The sequence below is a fragment of the Pan troglodytes genome, chromosome 16 (assembly GCF_028858775.2).
Source record: "Pan troglodytes isolate AG18354 chromosome 16, NHGRI_mPanTro3-v2.0_pri, whole genome shotgun sequence".
NCBI lineage: Eukaryota > Metazoa > Chordata > Mammalia > Primates > Hominidae > Pan > Pan troglodytes.
The window spans coordinates 70,333,879-70,357,986 of NC_072414.2; the positions used below are offsets into that span (position 1 = coordinate 70,333,879).

The 24,108-nt window shown below is 48.1% G+C and overlaps 1 long non-coding RNA gene across 3 annotated transcripts; it reads left to right on the forward strand.

Moving 5' to 3' along the window:
- Window positions 1-5,530: 5,530 nt before the first annotated feature.
- On the forward strand, window positions 5,531-23,616 carry LOC107968532 (uncharacterized). Of its 3 annotated transcripts, XR_010151432.1 has the most exons (6): window positions 5,531-5,789; window positions 20,676-20,722; window positions 21,611-21,754; window positions 21,969-22,063; window positions 22,728-23,192; window positions 23,289-23,616. It is a non-coding gene; the product is annotated as an uncharacterized LOC107968532 (long non-coding RNA). The 3 variants fall into 3 exon arrangements; XR_008539360.1 differs by having other exon boundaries at window positions 22,728-23,616; XR_001709713.2 differs by having other exon boundaries at window positions 21,658-21,754; window positions 22,728-23,616.
- The last annotated feature ends 492 nt before the right edge of the window (window positions 23,617-24,108 follow it).

The window sequence follows — 24,108 nt, forward strand, 5'->3', positions numbered from 1 at the left end:
CTTCTCCTCCGTCTCCAGCTGTTTTTCCTAGTCTCGTCTGCTGGCTTCTCCTCCTCCATCAGTTCTCTAAAGGGTAGCATGCCCAGGGCTCAGTCTTCTCTCTTATCCATTCCTAACTGTTCTCTGTTCTCAGTCCTGTAGCTTCAACACTTTCTATGTGCTGACGACCCTCACATTTAAATAAATCTCCAATCCGTCTCTAAACTCACATCCAACTTCCTAAATATTGTTCCTCATGGATAGTTAATGGCATCTCAAACTTAAAGAAATACTAGCTTTTTCAGCCAGGCGCAGTGGCTCACACCTGTAATCCCAGCACTTTGGGAGGCCGAGGTGGGTGAATAGCCTGAGGTCAGGAGTTCAAGACCAGCCTGGCCAACATGGTGAAACCCTGTCTCTACTAAAAATACAAAAATTAGCCTGGCTGATGGTGCACTCTGTAATCTGTAATTAATCTGTAATCTCAGCTACTCGGGAGGCTGAGGCACGAGAATCACTTGAACGCAGAAGGCAGAGATTGCAGTGAGCTGAGATTGTGCCACTGCACTCCAGCCTGGGTGACAGAGCGAGACTCTCTCTCAAAAAGAAAAAAAAAAAAAGAAAGACATACTAGTTTTCTCCTCCAAATGATGCCACCATTCACCCACTTGCTCAGACAATTGAGCTCAACCCTTGCACGAGCATCCAATTCATCAGAAGGACTCATCAGCTCCCTTTGCAGGATATATCCTAAATCTAGCCTCTTCTTACACCTCCACAACTGCCCCCAGTCAAGCCACCGTTGTCTGTCAAATGGAATACAACAGCTTCTTCCCCAAACTGCCACAGTTCAGCCAGGGTGAGCTTTGACAATATCACTCCTCTGCTTGAGACACAGCTTATTCTACCACCTTACCATGGCCCTGCATGGTCTACCCCCTCCTCCAGACCCCCACCCTGTCTCACTCCACTCCCCCACTTTCCTGGAATGTGGTGACACATGCTGTCTGCCCCTTACTGGTCCTTCTCTTTGGAACGCCCTTCCTCTAGACCTTCAGGGGCTGCCTCCTTTTCATGAAATCTCATGTTTATGCCCCATAACCTGTGCTTGGAATGCAAGCTCCTTGAGAACAAGGCCTCTGATTTGCTTCATACTCTTTATCCCCAGTACCTAGGATCAATGCATGGCACATGGTAAGAGCTTAATCAACATTTGCTGATTGACTCCTGAAATGAAAGAGCAAGCTGATAAGGATAAGGTCTGTAAGGGCTGGGAATCCTTCCTAGCATAATCATAATCATCTGTGGTCTCTTTAGAGTTTTTTTGTTTTGTTTTGTTTTGTTTTGTTTTGTTTTGTTTTTAAGTTCTCAAACACAGCCCTCTCCATCAATCCTGCCTAACTTAACAACTGAGACTCGGCCGAGGTCAGAAAGGTAGTCCTATTTAACTCCTACCTCCACTGTCTATACACCGAAAACCCTGTAAAATTGTCATTCAGCTACATTGTACCCAGGCTAATAAGTATAGAGCCTTCTCTCCCTGTATTCCTTACCTTACCCCCACCCCGCCACCACCTGTCTTTCCCCTGGGGTATCAAGGGGAGACAAGCTGGCTTCGCATCAGACCTAGGAGAAGTGGGAAGGGCTTGCGCACTAACTTACCTCCCTATGGGGAGATGTAAAATTTGCCCATAAATAAAACATTTTATTATTTAGCTTGAACATTAAATTTCATCGGCATGCAGCATGTGTTTTATTATCTGTGCCAGACACTAACATGTACTTAAAAATGAAATTCTGGAACGCTGCCCTGGCTTGCAGAATGCTAGTAAAGAAATTCTAATATGGTCTTGGAGAGATGCTCCAGACCTTGCCTTCCAAAATGGCACGGGCAATCAGCATTTTTACATTCATGTAGCACTTTGCAGTGGTGGTAAAGATGCTCTAATTGTGCCTCTAGCTGCTTCTATACTGCTGTTTCTAATCTATTGCAGGCTGGAAAATAACACTGTAGCCAAAGATGTTGCAATTGTGTCCAAAGTAAGCATTAGTATACCCTAAATGAGTGTGGAGGGAATTATATGAGAAAGGTACAGAGAATTTGTGATAGCTGTTCTCCCAATCCACCAGACATTTTTTTTCTTCTGCTTCTTTGTTATTTTTTACTTGCTGCTCCTTTGTTCTTGGCTGTGCTCCAGAGAAACTCTTCTCAAATGTAAATGTGCACATGGAGCACCTGGGGATCTTGTTAACATGAGTCTGATTCAATAGTCCTGGGGTGGAGCTTAGGTCTAATGAACTCTCAGGTGATGCTGCTGGTCATCAGACCACCCTTTGAGTAGCCAAACTCTAGGACTGCAGCATTCAATAAGATGCCATCAACTGCATGTGGCTATTTAACTTAATTCCAATTAAACAAAATGTAAAGATTCAGTTCCTTGGTTGCACTAGCTGTATTTCAAGTACTCAATTGCCACATGTGGCTGGTGGCTATTCTATTGATGGCTCAGAGATAGAACATTCCCATCCCATGCAGAAAGATATACAGGAGGCTGGGCGCAGTGGCTCACATCTGTAATCCCAGAGCTTTAGGAGGCTGAGGGGGGTGGATCACTTGAGGTCACGAGCTTGAGACCAGCTGGCCAACATGGTGAAACCCCATCTCTACTAAAAATACAAAAATTAGCCAGACATGCTCGCTTGAACCCAGGAGGCGGAGGTTGCAGTGAGCTGTGGTAGTGCCACTGCACTCCAGCCTGGGTGACAGAGCGAGATTCTCTCTCTCAAAAAAAAAAAAAAAAAATGTATATAGGACAGCGCTGCTGTACAGAATTGGAGCTGTTGGAAATATAATCCCCGAAGTGTGACAAGGTACTCGTCCCTGCTCCCCTGGAGGGGCTAAGTGCGAACAAAACTCCACTTGAAGCTGGGCGTGGTGGCTCATGCCTATAATCCCAGGACTTTGAGAGGCTGAGAAGACCAGCCAGGGCAACATAGCAAGACCCTGTGTCTATCAAAAAAAAAAAAAAAAAAAAGCAATAGGCCGGGCGCGTTGGCTCACACCTGTAATCCCAGCACTTTGGGAGGACGAGGCGGGTGGATCACCTGAGGTCAGGAGTTTGAGACCAGCCTGACCAACATGGAGAAACCCCGTCTCTACTAAAAATACAAAATTAGCCAGGCGTGGTGGCACATGCCTGTAATCCCAGCTACTCGGGAGGCTGAGGCAAAAGAATCGCTTGAACCCGGGAGGCGGAGGTTGTGTTGAGCCGGGATCACGCCATTGCACTCCAGCCTGGGCAACAAGAGCGAAACTTCGTCTCAGAAAACAAAAACAAAAACAAAAACAAAAAAACTCCACTTGAGAGCAGATGCTTAAGTACGATGTAGCTTCACGTCCCAATGAAAGTCCGCAGCCTTACTTTGCCGTTTTCCACTTCCTCCTGTCCAGACCCACCAACATGGGTACATCTTTGTCAGTAATGACCGCGGCCATCACTTCTGGGATGTGCAGACGACATGGAGGAACTGCCCCTTTGCTGCTTCTTTGTCCACTTCCTGGTAACTTGGTGCAGGGGGGACGTTTACAACCCAGACCCCACAGTCCCTTCCCCCTTCCCTCTGTACTTTAGTTAGAGGGTCTGGAATGTGGCTGGGGAGCTTTGCAGGAGAGTCCAGGGAACCCAAAGCCCTTTGTCTGCTGTTTCCACTTCTGTGGGCATCTTCATTACATGGGGAGATGGAGAGAAGGGAAATTACCAGAGAATTGAGTTGATTCTGCACACATTGGAGCAATAAAGAAATGAGACCCAGCTCCCTCCTCTCAAACTGATCCCAGCAGTTGCTGCAACAATTCACGGCAAAAAGTTCTCCAGCTGGGGAAGGAGGGAGGGCGGAGAGACATTTTCCAAGAATGCCTTTCATGTGGACTCAGAGCTGTCATTTTCCTGGCAATTCTGTGAACTGGGACCTGGGGCGATTTCCCAAAGTGCAGTTGGTGTGCATGTGGCCTGCTCTAGAAATCGCATAACCAAGAGGCACACTACTGGGGGGCCCGGGAAATGCCTGCCTCACCACCCTCAGAGTTCATGGCCCAGCAGGGCTGGAAGGTACCAGAGGACCAGCACAGCTCACTGTCTGGGTGGAGAACTTTTTGCCCCAAGCTAAACAGTGAGGGACTGGCCTGGAGCTGAACCCAGGCAGCCTCCTTTCTTGGGCAAGGGCTCTGCTAATTCATATTGAAATAACTCTTCTGTCTGTAAATTTATATGCAAGGCTGATGCTGTCCATCCCAAATAACCAGATTAATCCTTCAACCAATTTGTAGACATGTAGGTGGCAACACAGATGGAAAGGATCCTGGGGTGTGAGTCAGAAGAACTGGAATCAGTCGGCCTCTGGCCCTTGCCACTGTGTGACTTTCAGCACTTCTCCTTTCTTCTCTAGGCCTCAGTTTACTTATCTGTAAAAGAAGGCTGATATCTATTTTTCAGAGTTGTTCAGCATTTGGTACACAGTACCAGGTGCTCAACAAATGCTGATGTAACCATTTCATACTTACTAGGTGCTGGGCCCTGGGCAAGGCAGTGGGGGAGATGGTGACACAGTTCCTGTCCTCATGAGGTTGACTGTGTGGAGAGGGAGACAGATACTAATCAAAGATTCATATAAAGTACAAAATAACTGTCACAGATGCATCAAAGAGGGTTACAAAATGTAACATGAATCTGTAATGGGGGAACTGACCGAGTCTGGGAGGCTGACTTCCCTGTGCATGTGATAATTGAGCTGAGAGCTCAGAAGTGATGGGGGTTAACTGGGCACAGCATGTGCAAAGGTCCTGTGGCACGAGAGTGCTTGGCAGTATACAAGGGACAGAGGATGGGTGTGGCAGGATGGCAGGCAGTCAGGAGACATATAGAGAAAAGAGAGACTGGAAAGGGAGTTGAGATAAAACTGTTCATAGGGGCCTGGCATTGTCCTAGATTGTGGAGAACAAACCAATTATAAACACCTCTGACCTCAGGGAGTTTACATTCTGCTGAAATGGGATGATAACTGTGAAGTGTCCTTTCAGTATTCTTTGGTATGTTGAATCTATTATTGTATCTTGGGCCATGACCTGTAAGAAATTAAGATAGTGCCAAAGTTGTCCAATTGGAATTTCTAAAACACCGACCTCTTGCACACACACACATAGTTCATCTGGAGGGAACCAAAAGGGGATCAGACCCAGCTTCCCAAAGAGGTCCAGGGATGTTATGGGAGAATGAGTCTAGTCTGACCAGAAATGTCCCTTTTCTGCAAAAATGCCCTGCCCTCTCCACGCTGACCACTGGCTCTTGAAAGAGAAGCTGGAATGTTCATGTGAATCACATCCATTTACCTTCTGACTCCACAAATGGTTTGCATTAGGGGACCATAGGGCTTTTCTGCCTTCATTCTTTCCAGATGAGGGTAGAGCCGCGGGCGTAATAGGCTGAATGAATGGGGTGACGGATGCCTCCAGTCAATCCCAGGAAGCCTTCTGCTGGAGTCAGTGAGAAGTGCCTCAACCTCACCCACTTAGAATGGCTCAGCCCAAGAACCAGAAACCCCTGAGCAGGAAAGGGGAAGCCATATTCACGGTAGTGGGTGTACCTTTGTTCTTACCCTAGGTGCGGTGGCTCAATTTCCTGACCTGCTCCATGGAAGGTGACCTAATGGTGGTGACTGCGGGAGGAGCAGCAGCAATAGCAGGAGTGGTACTCAAGTTCTGGATGGCTATCATAATGGGAATAAATCTTAGTCCACACACTCTTCATTAACCTGTAAGTAAACTAAATGTCACTGGTGAGCCCCATTCCAGAAGGTGGTAGAAATGTAATTGTAGTCAATTTGGGATTCCGCTTCACTTTTACCTGGGATTGCATGTAAACTCTGGGAAGATTTATGGAGAGTTAAGGGGGTTGGGGGTGGATGTTAGGAACCTGTTAAGAGAAGAGATTCTGGAACCAGGCTGTCTGGGTTCAAATCCCAGCCATGCTTCTTGCTGGCCCTGGGACCTTAGGTAAGTTATTTATCCTCCTAATGGCTTCAATTTTCTCATCTGTAAAATGGGGAGAAAAATAGTGCCTCCTGTAATGGGTTGTTGTGAGGACTAACTGAGGTACTACAAGTGTAGTGCTGTGGAATGAATGCTACATGTAATAAATATTTGCTTCTCTTAATATGGGGGTTTGACATTGTTATCCTCCCCGAAGCCCAGTGGTCTGGCCTCTGGGTTCCCAGGACACAGGGTCCACATCCAGCCCATTCTTGAGCATACAGAACCATAAGACGGAGCCAGCATCAAGCAGGACCCAGAGCTTGGGTAATGCCGTCTAGGACACCAGTCAGCCTGGACAGCCCACAGTGACCCCTTCTGCTTGTGCACTTGACCTGGAAGGGCCCCGGCATCCACAGTGTCCTTCCAAAGGGACCCCACCATTTGCAGTCTTTATCTTCCTCTGCCTCCTCTCCTACCTCCCAATCATAATCTTGTTTCTCGCCTGGGACCTGAGAGCCCCATCCTCATTCATCCTCATCTCTCAGCCCCATAGATATCCCTGAGCCTTGGTGACTCCAAAGCCAAAATTACTTTGTTCTCGGAGCTCTGATGAGTCTTTGCTTCCCTTGAGTAGCAAGCGAGGGATCCTTTGGCTGGTTGAATGAGGGAAGGAATAACTTCCCAGGCCAGGGGCAAAAGGAAATATTGGGGATTGGGAAGCAGGGCTCTGTTAAATTATCAAATGCTCTCTCCCCACACTGTCCTGTCACCTTACTGAGGATCAGCATAGGGCTAGTGTCCAGTGAGAGAAGTAGCAGCATTAGTGCCAGAGGCCTGCTGCTGCAGCATGGGTGACACTGTGCTATACCCTGCTATACTCCAAAGACAGCTGCAAACTGAGTCCGAGGCAGGAGCTCCTGGAGAATCCCTGCAGTCGGTGCATCAGGAAGTAGGCTCTCAGACAACAGGCCCAGCCAATCACTGCCCCCAGGTGCACCAGGCACCCCAGGCACTCGGCCAGCTGCTAATGCTAGCATTGAAAGTGCTTCCTGCTAACCAGCCCAATCAAGCTATTTCTGATTACACAATGAAACTTACCCTGGCAAAAAGAGGACCAGTTTTATACATCCTTCTGGAGCCAGTTTCCATGGAGATCTACTTTTTTTTTTTTTTTTTTTGAGACAGAATTTTGCTCTTGTTGCCTAGGCTGAAGTGCAGTGATGTGATCTCGGTCAAGCGATTCTTCTGCCTCTGCCTCTCAAGTAGCTGGGATTACAGGCACCCGCCACCATGCCTGGCTAATTTATGTGTTTAGTAGAGGTGGGTTTCACCATTAGTCTGCTGGTCTCGAACTCCTGACCTCAGGTGATCCACCCGCCTCGGCCTCCCTAAGTGCTGGGATTACAGGTGTGCACTGCCACACCCAGCAGATCTACTCTTCTTTATCCCAGCCATGCTTTCCACTTTGCTGGGCCTTGAACACACCAAGCTTGCAACAACCCCAGGGCTTTTGCACTCCCTGTCTCTTCTATCCAGAAGACAGCTCTTCCCCATATATCCACGTGGCTGCCTCTTTCATCTCCTTCAGGTTGTTGATCAATTGTCATCCTATCAGTGAGAACTTCCTGACATCTTGTTTCAATTTCTATTGTTTTATAGAGATGAGGGTCTCACTATGTTGCCCAGGCTGGCCTTGAACTCCTGAGCTCAAGCAATCCTCCCACCTTAGCCTCCCAAAGTCCTATGATTACAGGTGTGAATCACCAAGCCTGGCCCTGACATCCTGCTTAAATTGCTATCCTACTGCTACCCATTCTCCACTTCCATTATTTTTCTCCAAGGCATTTAGCACCTTCTGTCCTATTTATTATCTGGTTATTGCTTTTGTTTTCATACAGGGTCTTGCTCTGTCACCCAGGCTAGAATGCAGTGGTGTAATGACAGCTCACTGCATCCTCAACCTCCCGGGCTCAAGCAATCCTCCTGCCTCAGCTTCCCAAGTAGCTAGGACTACAGATGTGCGCCACCACACCTGGCTAATTTTTGTATTTTTTGTAGAGACAAGGCCTCACTATGTTGTCAAGGCTGGTCTCAAATTCCTCATCTCAGTGATCCTCCCACCTTGGCCTCCCAACGTGCTAGGATTACAGGCATGAGCTGCTGTGCCCGGCCTGTCCTATTTGTTATTTTCTTCCTCCCAATTCCAGGAGGGCGGGGACTTAGTCTTGTTCATTAAGGAAGGAAAGAAGGAAGGAAGGAAGAAAAGGGACTTCACAGGAGCTGTCTGCCTTTTCCCCATTGTATACACAAAGCAGTAAAGCCCAGAGAGTTTAAGTGACTTGGCCAAGACCATACAGCTATTCAGTAGAGGAGGATAATCTCTCCTGCTTAATTTCTAACGAACTTGTTCCCTGAGCACATCTTGCTTTTTCCAGCCCTTCCATGGGTTTTCTTACACATTGCCGTTATCTATAAGTACCTGCAATTCTCTCCTTTCCATCTCTAGTTGAAGGGATTCTATCCTCATTCTTACAGGCACAGCTACTCCAGGAAGCCGCCTTGGGTTCCCCAGTTGGGAGTGATCTTTGCCTCCTACACACTCCCAGTTCACTTTTTCTGCCTTATAAAGGCACTTAAAAGAGTCTGCCTCATATCTAGTTGTTTGTGTGCTAGGCTTGGTGCAACCCCAGGTTAAGGGCTGCATTTTCCCAACTCAATATCCCCTGTTTGCACTAGCCCCAAGAAGGGAGTGGACATATAGAATCAGAATCTCTTCAGCCTCAGTCCTCCCTCTTCCCTCAAAAAACATCCATTTATACCTGAGAGCTAAGAGACAAAGCAGGGCTCAGTGACAGATTATTGGCCCAATACATAAAAGAATAAATGGAGGCTGGGCCTGGTGGCTCACGCCTGTAATCCCAGTACTTTGGGAGACCGAAGTAGGCTGATCACTTGAGGTCAGAAGTTCGAGCCAGCCTGGCCAACATGATGAAACCTCATCTCCACTAAAAATACAGAAATTAGCTGGGCATAGTGGTGCACGCCTGTAGTCCCAGCTCCTCGGGAGGCTGAGACACAAGAATTGCTTGAACTTGAAAGGTGGAGGTTGCAGTGAGCCAAGATTGCATCACTGCACTCCAGCCTGGGTGACAGAGTGAGGTTCTGTCTCAAAAAAAAAAAAAAAAAAAAGAATAAATGGAGAGATGACTACCTCCTACCTGTCTCTACATTAATAAATGAAGAGCTGACTACCTCCTACCTGTCTCTACATTATTCATTCCTAAAGGGCAGGGTTAGTATGTGATACTTCTTTGAAGCTTCCCATAGTACCTGTTCTGGGTTGTAGGAGGTGTTCAGTCCCTCTTTATGGAAGGTATTAAGGAAGGAATGGTACAACAAGATGTCTAGATTCATTTCAAGTTTAATTCTGATAATGCGAACAAGTAGGAAAATAGTTGTTCCCTGAGAGCCCCGCCTTTTGCCCCACAGCCCCCACCCCAGTGAGAGGGTTAGGTCCAGGTCAAATGCTCCGCCTCTGAGCCCAGTGAGGCTGGCAGACCCACAGCAGGGACACCAGAGGATGAGACCACGGCTCTAAAGGAGACTCCACCAGGGCCAACATTAACAAGGGGAAGATGGGAGGGGCAGTTTGCAAACAGACCTTCTTGAGCCTCAGTCCTCCCACCTCCCTCCAAACAGTTCTAAACAATTCAAGCACCCGCTGACAGCTGAGATGGGAGAGGCAAACCCTGGATGGGGCTTCCAGCTTGGATTTCACATAATGAGGCTTTGGAATCCGGGAAGTGATTACAAGCCCACTGGGGAGGGACCACCTACAGGTTTTGGAACCTTTCACTGCTCTACCACATGTGGCTCAACATGTCCGACTCACCAGGAAGCAGCTCTTGGATGAGAAAGAGGAAAAACACAGACACCATAACAGCACGATTTAGAAGTCAAGGGCTTAGGAATTCCGCGATGGAGACGGGATCACGGAAGGGTGACCTAGGGTTGGAGGAACTGTGTCCTAGTTTTCAGCATTCACCAAGAGCAGGGATTAAGGAGGGTCCAGAACCTACCCTAGCAACTCCACATGGTCACACAAGTCCCAGCCACCAGCCAGCACGTGTTTATTCAATTTTTTTTTCACTGACAAAAATTGTCAAAAATTGGACATGTTTATTGATTTTATTAGTAGCTATTTTCAAATCATGGAGCTGGAAAGAACTTGGGTTTTACAATTGAGTGGTCTCATTTACGGATGACACCACCAAGGCAGAGAGAGGGAAGGTGGGTTCCCTGGGGTCACACAGGCTGGGAGGGGTGCTCAACCAGGCCTAGGTTTCAGGTCCTCTCCCTGGTACTATCTGTTAGTCCACTCTGCTATTCTCACTCAAGTTAGAGCCAGGAAGGAACCAAACCAGCCTAGAATCCCATCCACTCATTTCTTTCTTTCTTTTCTTTTTCTTTTTTTTTTGAGACAGAGTCTCACCCTGTCGCCCAGGCTAGAGCACAGTGGCGCGATCTCAGCTCACTGCAACCTCTGCCTCCCAGGTTCAAGCAGTTCTCCTGCTTCAGCCTCCTGAGTAGCTGGGACTGCAGGCATGCACCACCACACCTGGCTAATTTTTGTATTTTTAGTGGAGATGGGGTTTCATCATGTTGGCCAGCCTGGTCTCGAACTCCCGACCTCAAGTGATCCACCTGCCTTGGCCCCTCAAAGTGCTGGAATTACAGGTGTGAACCACTGCGCCCGGCCCAATTCACTCATTTATTGTCTGAAGAGCTGAGCCGTGTGAAGCCCAGCCCCTTGGAGGGTGCTGAGGTTGGATGGGGGTAACCAGTTAGACCCCTGTGTACTGGACACTGTGCTGGGTGCTTCACCACATCCTCTCACTTTCTCCCTGGACTGTCCCTAGGAGTGAGGTGATGGGGACTGTGTTCCTTATTTTACAGATGAGGCAACTGTGGCTCAGAGAGGTTACATCACTTGCCCAGGGTCACACAGCTAGAAAGTGATGGAGTTGTGATTCAAACCCAGGCCAGTCTGATACCAAGCCTTTGGCCTTCCCGTGTGCTAGACTCCGGGAAGACGACCTAGAATAGTTGAAGCAAGAGCTGTCATATAGGTGAGAAAGAACTTTGGGAGCTATAGCAAGGAAGATAAAGGAAATTGCATCTTTGAGGCCAAAGATTATTAGTCACAGAGGTATGGCTACCAGGGCCTCGAGCTGTCACGCACTGGCCAGGGGGAGGCTCAAGGGAGCAAGCAGGGCTGGGGCATGGAAGCCAGCCAGAGTCCAGCCTAGCCTTGGGCCGGGCCCAGAAACCAGTTCTGTTAAACAAAGCATTACACAACCATCTCATTAACTGCATCAATCCAGAAGGTCAAACTAACTCACTCCAGCGTCTACGGGGCTCTGTTAGGGTGGGTGGGAGAGGACAGCCTCCTGAATTCCAGGCACTTGGGTCCACGTTGGTTTAATTAGCTCCATGATGTCCGCTTCCCTTGGGCACAGCCTTGCATGCCAGGGCCCTGACAGCTGCCTGGTGCCCCTAGAGGAGCCAGAAAAAGAGGGGGGTGCCTAGGGCAGGAGTGAACCCCTCACCCAGGCCAGCCAGGGCAGGAAGTCTGGGGTTGGCAGAGCAGTGATACAAAGACCAAGGCTGGAGATACCACGTTAGGGCTCAGGCTGAAAGGACCAGGAGAAGCTGTGGGTGAGAAAATGAGGCTGGCAAGTTTGCAGAGTGTGAAGCAAGCCAGGGCAACAGGTTCAAGACAGAGGCCAAAAGGAACACAAAGGTGTCATTGGCCAAGTTGGGGCATTGTCAGTTATAGATATGACAGACTGGAGGTACTCAGCAGGACTGAACTGTGGCAAGTGGTCAGGACTAGAGAACTCGAAGAAAGTCACAGAACTCAAGGAGTAATAATAAAGGTAATGGAAAGGTCAGGAAACTAGAACAATTGTTCTCAAAGTGTAGTCCCTAGAATAGCGGCATTAGTATCCCCTGAGAACTTCTTAGAAATGCAAAATATTGGAATCTACCCTAGGCCTTCAAAATCAGACTGGGAAAGGCCCAGCAATCTGTGTTTTAATAAGACCTGAGGGTCATTCTGATGCAGGATGAAGCTTGAGAACCACTAGGCTACTCAGTGTGGTTGGTCCATGGACCAGCACCATCAGATGAAATGGCGCTGAGAGTTTGTTACAAATGCAGACTCTCAGGCCTGGCCCCAGACCTACTGAGTCTGCAGTTTAACAGGATCCCTGGGGCATCCCACATACCTTTTAATTTGACAAGAGCTACACCTGAGCTCCACTGACCTGGGATTCTTTGGTCTGGGTGTGAATGAGTCTGTGTCTAAGTCCAGGGACAAATAGACACAGATGGCAATGGGGAAGTAGGCCACCCAGTTCCAGGCATAGGCAAACGCTGTCCTCAGCTCTTCATGAATTTAGACTGCTGCCAGAAAATGTCACCAAGAAAAATAATGGCTTCACTGAGCCTGCAAATGTGCTCAACCTAGACATTGTGCAGAAAGCAGATTGCAAAGGCAACAAGACAAACAGCCCGACAGTGCTATTCGTATTCCATGGGAGACAGCTGGAGCCCCTGAGATGCAGGCGGGCTCCTAACCCTCTGTGATTGTGATGTGGAGATGATTTAAGAAGAAGCAGCCGAGGGTGGCTGTAAGCAAGTGACACTCCTGAGAAGACAAAGCTGCAGAGATAGGAGGCTGGACCTGTCACCGCTGCCCAGAATGACCCAGGATTCTCATTCTTTCCAGGGAAACCAGTGGGCAACATTGACGAATGACAGGAGGGGACCTTGCCTCCAAGGCTCCAAGGCCGGATAAGAATGGCTTTACCTTCCTGACTCCAGAAAGAACCCCCCTTTTTCCCCACCTCCCTGATGGCTTCCTGGTGCTTGTGATTCTACCAGACTAGCTTTTCCATTCCCCCTAATAATAGCTGCTAATTAATATTTAGCGAGGGTTTACCAAGCGCCAGGCTCTGAGCTAAGTACCTTGTATGTACTTTTTTCATTTAATCCTCTCAACAGTTCTACTAGGAAGGTACTACTATTTTCAGTATTTACTAATATTTGGGTATTTCTTAATTACTAAAAACATTTCTCATTCTACAGATGAAAATTGAGAGTAGTTGGTCAGTAGCTTTCCGAAGTCAGCTAGATAGAAAGAAGGCATTGAAGTCTATGGCCATACCACCCTGAATGCACCCGATCTCGTCTGAAAGAAGGCGTTGAAGCAGAGCTCAGACATCCCAACCCCAGGCTCTCCACCAAACCATTGTCTTTGTTCCTCATAGTGTGGTCCTTAGACCAGCAGTCGTAGAGTTATTTGGGAGCTTGTGATGCAAGAATCTCAGGCCCTGCCCAGACTTGCAAAATCAGACTCAGCATTTTAAACACAATCCCCCAGAGTTGGTATGCACATTACAGGTTGAGAAACGTGCCTGGTTATAAGAGCCTCCTTCCCTCGCAAGACGCAAATCCGTCTTGCGTGAGGAACACAGCCGATACCAGACAGAGATACTTCAACAGGAATGAGTTTCAGCTCTTCTCTGGGAAGCAGGATGTTAGGAACCCAGCGGGGCCACCAGGCTGTTGAGGGACACGAGGAAGTGGAAGGGATGGCCTTTGTAACTGCCATCATCAGAAACGGGTTGGCCTAGAAATCTGTATCCCAAGGTGAAGCAATGTCTTTTTTTCTGCATGCTTTTTTCCTGCATCTTGCAGAGTTGGGAGAACAGACTGCCTGTGTAGACCCCAGTGAGAAACAGCTGCAAAGAGGGATTTCTGGGTTTTACTTCCCCTGGGCCTCTGCATCCTCACCTAGGTGGGTGAGGGCAGTGAATCTACCTGCTTACCTCACAGGTGTGCCTTGAGCACTGTCAAGAGTGGGAAAGGCTTTGCAAAGTTCAGAACAGGATCCAGGTCTAGGGTGCAATCCTTATTGCTAGGTGGGTCAGTTGTTTGATCTCCCCTTTGCCCAGCAAAGCCACTTCATAAAACCCCTTGCTGGAAGGCCAGATCCAGGTCCCTCTGCTTCCATGCATGCCTGCCTGCCTGCCTCCCACTGCCACTCCCCTGCTGCTCCACATGCTAGCCTGGGCGCATTCAGGGGCCCACTGTCTTGTTTTCTGATGCCAGTGCTAGAAAGGTTCTGCTCTTTTTAAAGGAACATGGTACTTTCAAGGCCTTTGAGAACCATGCCGTATGTCATTCATGGTCACTGAATCACAGACAGGATTCCAAATGGGCCTGAGAGATCAGTCTTGTCTGCATGCAGTGGCTCATGCCTATAATCTCAAGCACTTTGGGAGGCTGAGGCAGGAGGATCACTGGAGGCCAGGAGTTCAAGACCCACAACACAGCGAGACCCCATCTGTACAAATAATAATAATTATTATTATTATTATTTTTAAAAAAGAGTTTGGCCTCATCAGGATATAAGTCCCAGCTCTTCTGTTTATTAGCCACGTGATCCTGGGTGAGTTTCTTAACCTCCCTGCAACTCAGTTTTCTCATTTGCAATGTGGGGATAATAACAGTCCCTAATTTTCAGGATTACTGGAAATACTGAATAAAAAACTAAATAAATACTAATTTATTAAACACTTAGTGCCTGCATTTAGTTGACACTCCAGATTGATAGCTATTACTAAACCATATTTGAGGCTGGGCGTGGTGGCTCATGCCTGTAATCCTAGCACCTTGGGAGGCCGAGGCAGGCAGATCACCTGAGGTCAGGAGTTTGAGACCAGCCTGGCCAACATGGAGAAACCCCATCTTTACTAAAAATACAAAAATTAGCCAGGTATGGTGGCATGTGCCTATAGTCCCAGCTACTCAGAAGGCTGAGGCAGGAGAATCACTTGAACCCAGGAGGTGGAGGTTGCAGTGAGCCAAGATCCCACCACTGCACTCCAGCCTGGGCGACAGAGTGAGACTCCATCTCAAAAAAAAAAAAAAAAAAAAAAAAAAAAAAATTGAAAGATTCTAAGATACAGCCATTGTGAGACACAGCCCTGATTTCAGAGATGTTAAAATGGTACAATTCACCCAACAGCAAAAGGGTTCCAAAGCCAAAGATGTTAGGGAGACACCTTTTCTGCAAGATGTTTCAGAGCTTTTAAATGCTGCGTTTCAATGTGAGCTCATGGTAGTTACCGCATTCGGTAAGAACTCAGACTGAGTAGACAACGGAACCCCTTTTCTATGAAATAGCTTGGGAGTTCTGTGACATTGGCTGGGGGAGTGCCAATCTAGTCCAATGCTCTAATTTCATAGATGGGGAAACTGAGGCCAGAGAGAGGAGGAGACTTCCTGAAGTTACTTAGGTGGTTAAGTGGTGAAGACTAGGCTACTGAAGAGCCAAACTGGAGCTCCCTCCACTAAACCGCCTTTCCTCCCAACTAACCTGTTACCTACGACACTTGATAGTTTCCTTCTTTTTTTTTTTTTTTTTTCTTTTTTTTTGAGACAGAATTTAGCTCTTGTTGCCTGGGCTGGAGTGCAATGATGTGATCTCAGCTCACCGCAACCTCTGCCTCCCAGGTTCAAGTGATTCTCCTGCCTTAGCCTCCCGAGTAGCTGGGATTACAGGCAAGCACCACCATGCCCGGCTAATTTTTTATTTTTAGTAGAGACAGGGTTTCTCCATGTTGGTCAGGCTGGTCTCGAACTCCCGACCTCAGGTGATCCGCCCGCCTCAGCCTCCCAAAGTGCTGGGATTACAGGCGTGAGCCACCGCACCTGGCCTGACATTTGGTAGTTTCCAAAGACCTTCCTGCTGTGTGCTGTTCCTCACACTAACCCCTGCAGATCCCAGGGGAAGGGATTGTCCCCACTGTACAGATGCAGTTGCCAGCCCACTGAGCAATGGGTTACAAGTGGGACCCAGGTCTGATTCCTGGGCTTACTGCTGTGTTTTTGTAACACCCTAAAGGCTGTGACTTGGAGGGGAGGAGGTGCATGACTGGGAGCCAGCAGGTGAGCCAGAAGGGCCCAAAAGGCCTGGGTCAAGAGGTGGTCCCAGTACAGAAAAGGACTAAAACCAGCAGAGCTCACCTCCTGAAGCAGTCTTGCTAGGTCAACCCCAGCTTCTTCCATGATGGGCAGAGATGCAGACCACCACGATCTACCCTACCAATACTTGATCATGCATCGGGATAGGGGCAAGGCTCTCATTTCACACCTGCCCACATGCAGAGCCTCATGGACGGGAGGGCAGACCTCCAGATTCAATGTTATTGCACCACTGAGGAACATCTACGGGGACCTGCTGTGCAAACTTCAGACCACATTGATGAAATCCACTGGGAAGTCCTTTCATCACAGCAGTTAATTTGATGACTGCTTTGTTTTAAGAGCAGTTTTTGTTTCACTGGCTAAAGTGACTTACTATGAGGGGTTGTTAAGCAATTCATCAACTTTTAAATCTCGATATGTTTGTGGTCAAACATGACTGTTCTCACAGACCGAGCGACGCTCAGCCTTTTCCCCTCTGAGACGCACATGATGGACGATGTTTGTTCACATGCTTGACCCACCCCCAGTAAGAATAGACTCGTTTGGATTCACACAAATTTCTTAAAATGGCAATATCAAGTGTTGGTAAGAGTGTAGAAAAGGCTAACTTTTATGCATTGTTGGTGGGAGTGTAAACTGATATAGACCCAGTAGAGAACAACTTGGCAGCATCTCACAAAATGGAACATTTAATTTCAATTACATTCTCTATAAGCCTGCAATTCCATATACCCAAGAGAAGCTCAGTGTGCGCACAAGCAAACACATCCAAGGATGTTCACTGCAGATGTTGGTAGGTATGCAAAACTGGAAACAACTCAGATGTCTGCCAATAAGAGAATGGCAAGGTAAAATATGGCATAATTATACAATGGAATATTTCACAGCAATTAAAAGGAATGAATTAAAGCTGTATGTGTTATTATGGATAGATCTCAAAATATACTGTTGAGTGAAAACAGAATTGTATCATGCAAAATTAAAATTTTATTTATGGCTGGGCGCAGTCGCTCACGCCTATAATCCCAGCACTTTGGGAGGCCGAGATGGGTGGATCACCTGAGGTCAGGAGTTCGAGGCCAGCCCGGCCAACACAGTGAAACCACATTTCTACTAAAAATACAAAAATTAGCTGGGCATGGTGGTGGGCGCCTGTAATTCCAGCTACTTGGGAGGCTGAGGCAGGAGAATTGCTTAAACCCAGGAGGCAGAGGTTGCGGTAAGCTGAGATTGTGCTGCTGCACTCCAGCCTGGGCGACAGAATGAGACTCTGTCTCAAAAAAAAAAAAATGTATTTATATGTTTTCAAACAAAAATCAGTTCTATGTATTTATCATTGATGAATATAAATGTATAAAAGTGAAAGCATGAAACACACTTTCATGTACTATATTTCATGTACATATAAAAGGATATGTACTACATCCATGATAGTGATTGTCCCTGAGAAGGGAACAAAGAGGAGTGGGGCTGAGGTAGGAGGATTGCTTGAGCCCAGGAAGTGGAGTTTGCCATGAGCTGAGACCACGCCATTGCACTCCAGCCTGGGTGAGAGAGTGAGACCCTGTCTCAAAGCAAAAAAAAAAAAAAAAGGAGTGCGATGGGTCTGAAGGACAAAGCAGACTTATTTAATACTTTCTCTGTGAGGTTGTTGTCATGTCAGACACGGCTGATGCATCTCCCAAGCTCTCTTGGCCTCACTTATCTCCTGAACCCTTGGCCACTGGCTCTGCCTCAGCCACTACCACAGCAGCTAGCTCTCTGCAGGTCTACATGGCTCCACCAGAGGCTGACCAGCCACATGACCATAGTCTTGGGTTCTTCTCATAATTTCTAGACTTGAATGAAACACTCTGCATCAAGGCCTGGGATCTGGCTTCCCCGGTGGCTGCCCAGAGGGGCCAGGTATAATGCAGTGGTTCTCAACTGGAGTGATTTCTCCCCACAGGGGACATTTGGCAGTGTCTAGAGATATTTTTGGTTGCTACACCTGGGTAACAGGTGCTATGGGCATCTAGTGGATACGGGTCAGGGATGCTGCTAAACACCCTACGATGCACAGAACAGCCCCTTCAACAGAGATTCATTCATCTGGCCCAAAATGTCAGTAGTGCTGAGATTGAGAAATCCTGCTGCAGTAGTTAAGAACAAGACTCGAAACAAACAGGCAAGTTACTTCACCTCTCTGCTTCAGCTTCCTCCTCTGTAAAGTGAGTATAATAATTATGTTTACCTAATACGACTGTTGTGAGAATTAAATGTGTTACTAATTTATGTAAAGCATTTATGTCCGTGAATGGCACTTAGAGAATGTTATGTAAATGTAATAGTGATAACAGTAGTAGCAACTTGGCTGTGAAGAACAGTAGAAATGAATACTCTAATTTTTGAAGTAAGCAATTTACAAACTTTACAGCTTTAATTAGGCTGGGCATGATGACTCATGCCTGTAAACCCAACACTTTGGGAGGCCAAGGTGGGCAGATCACTTGAGGCCAGGAGTTTAAGACCAGCCTGGCCAACATGGCAAAATCCTATCTCTCTCAAAAATACAAAAATTAGCTGGGTGTGGTAGTGCATGCCTATAATCCCAGCTGCTCGGGAGGCTGAGGCACGAGAATCACATGAACCCAGGAGGCAGAGGTTGCAGTGACTGGGTGACAGAGCAATACTCTATCTCAAAAAAAAAATAAAAAGCTTTAATTATTGTTAGTTACCAATGTCTCACTACATTTCATCACCGATTGTAACACATCAGTAGTATCATGTTTTATTATTCTAAAACACACACTTTCGGCTGGGCATGGTGGCTCACGCCTGTAATCCCAGCACTTTGGGAGGCTGAGGCGGAAGGATCACTTGAGGTCAGGAGTTCGAGACCAGCCTTGCCAATATGGTGAAACCCCACCTCTACTAAAAATACAAAAATTAGTTGGGCATGGAAGTACGCACCTGTAATCCCAGCTACACGAGTGGCTGAGGCAGGAGAATCGCTTGAACCTGGGAGGCAGAGATTACGGTGGGCAGAGATCGTGCCACTGCATTCCAGCCTGGGCAACAGAACAAGACTTGGTCTCAAAAATAAATAAATAAATAAATAACACACACTTTGACACTTTCACATTTTGACATCTGTGAACGCAGGATGCATCTTACAATCATGGTTAGCATGTGGCCATCAGATATAGCTGTCACACATATATAAACCTTGGGGAGGCTGGGTGATTTGTGAGGAAATCCTGGGGACAGTAGGAAAGATCCCTTGTAAGAAATGGTGCATCACTCACACTGTTGATGGCTTGGAAGATGATACCGATGGCGGTGGCGGGTCGTCAGGAGCAGCCACTGCCATCATGCCAGCCACTGCAGGGAGGGTATGGGGAGGAGGCAGACAGCCACCCCCACCAACCCCCACCACCACTGCAGCCTGCTGCCCTGGTGGGTGATGGGGCCAGGTCGAGTCACCAGCTGGTGGGGGAGCAGCGCCGTCTGGCAGAGAGAGCCTGGAAGCGGAGCTGGGCCCGGGGTGGCTCTGCACTTGTACAAGGAATGCAGGAACTGGGGAGGGAGCACAGAGCTGGGGCCCCGTTTTGCCACCACAGCCCCGCCGGGGCTGGAAGTGGGAGCGGCGCTGCCACCCTGGGGTCAGGGTGACCGCTGAGCCTGACACTCCTGATGGCCCGGCCGCCCCTGAGCACCCGGGGAACATCGGGGAGCTTGTGGTGATGTAACCTCTGCCCTGGATGCTCACCTGGGGCCCAGAGAGGACGTGGAGCCCCTCCCTCAGGCTGTGAGGGGATACCGCCGGGGCTGCATGCTCCACAGAGCCAGGAGGAGCGGGCAACAGGCAGCAGCCCAGCCCTCCTGGGTGCAGCTGCAGCCGCCCAAGTTGGGTTTGTGGACCCAGGCCTCCATGTGCTCTTGGGGGCCTGGGAAGGCCCTGCACTGCCCTTGCAGGCTCGGAAGTGCCTCTTTCCACTGCCTGGTCTCTCCCCACTGCTGGCACCTGCTCCAACCCCAGAGTGGGGTTGGGACTGAGCCCAGGCAGGGTGTGCACGTGCTTGCGCCCTGCTGCCTTTTTCCCCTCTGGACTTTGGACAATGAGGGGTCGGGGAGTGAGGGGCTGAGGGTGGCTTGGTGCTGGCCTGCAGGTGCCCGTTGGTACAAGCAGCCTGGGTGCCATGGTCAGCGCAGCAGGCAGATGGGCTCCTGGGTGGAGGGGGGCAGGTCCCTGGTGAGGCTCCACTTTCAGGCCAAGGAAGGTCTGAAGGCTGGGGACTGGGCTGCCAATCCTATGGACCAAAGTGGAGACTTGTGTCTTTTCTGGCCCGCCTGTGTCTGCCCATGGACCAATTGGTGCTCACTTCCTTCCCTCTGAGGCCCATAAAAGCTGTGGGCTCAGCCGGAGCAGAGCAGAGCTGAGGACACAGGGATGACTGGACTACCAGCTGGAGAGAGGAGCTACCCTCTCTGCTAGGGGCCGAACACTCCTCCAGACACCCTGGCTACAGTGCAGGTTCTTCTCTGAGTTGTTCTCTTGCTCAATAAAACTCCCCCTCATCTTGCTCACCCTCCACTTGTCTGACTACATCATTCTTCTTGGTTGCAGGACAAGAACTTAGGACTGCAGGACAAGAACTCAAGACCCACACAATGGTGAGGCTAAAAGAGCTGCTGTAACACAAACAGGCCTGAAACATACCCCTTGCTTGCCACGTTGTGGGCAAAGAGCTGTGGCCCTTCAGGGAGTCCAGACCTGGTCCGTCAGCCAGGGCTGTGACTCCCTCCTTGAGGCCCTGTGGTTCCTGGCATCTCCAAACTTCCGGGTGCTGCCATATTCCCTGGTGCCAGCTGGGGAAGATGCTTGCTTGCAGTGCACCTGGTCCAGCTGCAGCTTCACAGAGAGCTGGCACCCATGCCAGCAACTGGAGCTGTCTGTCTCATGGCAACCAGTGTGTCTGACTGCGTGGTGGCCAGACCCCACACTCGCTCAGCTTGCTCACGTACCCCTGACCACTCCACGCCTGACTCCAGTCTCTCTTGGAGGTGTGAGATCCAGGCCAGTAGTGTGAGCTGAGTGCAACCTGCCAGCAACCAACCTGAGTGGGTGGAACGAGCCCAGCAGCCCAAGCAAAACTTGGGCAAAGGCACCATCGGCCACGGCTCTCTGGCCAGAAAAGTGTCCATAACAATATTATGTGGCAAATATGGTCACCAGTGATGCTAAATCAAAAAGTGATTCGGTTTGCATCCATTCAAGTACAGAAAAAGAAAAAAATTTTTTTAATTTAAATTGATTCAAAAGAGTTGCACCCTTCTGAAGTGAATTTATTCTGCTTACATTTTCCCTTTTATATATGTATACAAGTGACATTATTAAATATCAACTTGTAAAGTCAGAGCTTTTTCATAGATATCTTTCTTATTTGAAGAAAGATAGTATCTATCTGTTTTAGATAAGAAAGGCTTATGCAATAGTTTAATTGAGAGTGTTTCTTTTTTTTAATGGTATGTAAAACAATGGTACCTTGCTATGTTTTACAGAGTCCTAATCAGTTGGCACACATTATCTCATTTCATCCTCTCAACAGCCCTATAGTGTATGTGCTGTTATTATTCATTCATACTTTGATAATGAACAAACTGCGACTCAGAGAAGTGGAGTAACTTGCCCAAAGTCAACAGCTGGTAAGCAGAGCTGGGACTCAAACCCAGTTTATTTGAACTTCAAAGCCTTGGTGCTCAGCCTTTTCATCCTGGTTGAGAACTAGAGTCAAAGCTGTATCCTTTTTCCAGGCCCTGGCAATCTAGGGCATGGATAGTAATGACAAAAGACAGCTGGGACAATAGTCAGCAATGTATGGACTGGCCTTTCCTCAGCACTGCCTTCCTCATTTCTCAGCACCACCAGGCTCGCCCCAGCACAGCTCATCCACCCACCCCAATGACAGAATGCGCCAGAACTGTGGTCAACATGGAGTGGCACCTTTGAGAGAGGTGAGCTTCTCTGAGCTTCCCTGGGGAAATATAGTTCATGTACTAGGACAGCCGAGAGGGGCTTAAAAGGATGGAGACGTTTTATAAACTGTGGGTAAAAATTCCCATGTGTTAGGATGAACCACACCTTTGGAATTGTTCCAAAGAACAATTAGAGAGTATAGTTCTGTAGAGAGTACAGTTCTTTAGAGAGTATAGTTCTGTCCCTACAGATTCCAGCAAATGGTGGGGCAAAACACAGAGTCATTTTAACCAAACATCCAAAGGCAAAGTATTCAACAGCATCATCAGTGTGCAAGTAATAACAGTCCAATTAAATTAGGAAGCCCAGCAGATGTATCCTATTAGCGTCATCAAGACTTAAATCCTACTGCTCCTCTCCAGCAGTGTAGGCCTTCTCAAGTCTCCCTGCACATGGGTAGGTGGGTAAAGCTTGGCTGATTGGCAGGGGGATGGGGAGATGGTAAACATCACGTTGGGAATCAACAGACCTGTGTTCACATGTTAAAACTTGTGTGACCTTGCGTAAGTCTTGTGATTGTCTATGCCTCATTTCCCCTTCCTTTAAAATGTGTGTCTTGTGTTTCTAAAACTAAATGGGAGCTCTCCTTTACTTGCTCCCTTAACCCTGTGAAATCTGGTTTTCATTCTCATCATCTTTCAGGGCCTCTGAGCAAGTTCCTGTGCCCTGTTTCTTTCAACGAGGATAACTACTTCCACCTGCCTTTGTAATTTGTTCCTGGGACAAAGAAAGCCTCTTGAGGAGGCTGGCCTGCCCTGCATATGTTGGATAAACGCTTGAAATATGGACCTGTCCCCATCTCTCGCCTTTCCCCGGAATTCAGGACTGAATGGATGCTGCCTGCATTTTGGGGAGTGGGAGTTTTGCTTTTCCTTTGCTTTGCTACTTACTCACTCTGATGAACAAGGAGAAGACTGACAGCTTCACAGTCCTGGATCATTTCCTGCCCTGTTCTCCCATCCAGCTCATGGAAGTCAGCAACTCCATCCACTCATTGCACAGAGACCAGAAAGGGGAAGGGATTTTCTCACTGTCTCACAGCAACTAATGGCCAAGCTGCGGTGGGAGTCTTGGTGGTCTGATTCCAATTCAAGTTGGAGTGAGAGGGTGAGAAGATTGTGGGCTGTGGCCTCAAGCCAACCAGGGTTTAAACCCAGCATTGCCTCTGGCTTACTTGTGTCTCCTCTGCTTCCTCATTCTTAGAATGAAAATCATCATCATCATCTCATAGAAGTGTTATGGGCAACAGACAGGATAATGTACATGAAGCTCATACAGCTTTGGGATTAAAACCAGTGAAGACCCAAACGACTGTACCTGGGGATTTAAGATAAACAGGGTGTGTTACTGCCTGGCACAAAATGGGAATTTGTGCAAAGGTAAGATACCAAGCAGGACAGTATTTCTCCTTGAGGGACCCTGAAATCTTCTCATCATTTAAGCTTATGAAACGAGGTGGAGCCTCACTTCTTAAAGGGGGAAATGCAAATCAAAACTACCTGGGTATCATATGAAATTATACCTTGATAAAGCTGATTTTTAAAACATTACCCTGAGAATTGTAAAGATCAACAATCCTGATAACAAGCCAGGCATCGTGGCTCATGCCTGTAGTTCCAACTACTTGAGAGGCTGAGGTGGGAGGATTGCTGGAGCCCAGGAGTTTGAGGCCAGCCTGGGCAGCATAGCAAGACCCTCTTAAAAAAATAAAATCCTGGCCAGGCGCAGTGGCTCATGCCTGTAATCTCAGCACTTTGGGAGGCCGAGGTGGGCGGATCACGAGGTCAGGAGATCGAGACAATCCTGGCTAACACGGTGAAATCCCGTCTCTACTAAAAATACAAAAAATTAGCCGGGCATAGTGGTGGGCACCTGTAGTCCCAGCTACTCGGGAGGCCGAGGCAGGAGAATGGTGTGAACCCGGGAGGCGGAGCTTGCAGTGAGCCAAAATCGCGCCACTGCACTCCAGTCTGGGTGACAGAGCGAGACTCCATCTCAAAAAAAAAAAAAAAAAAAAAAAAAT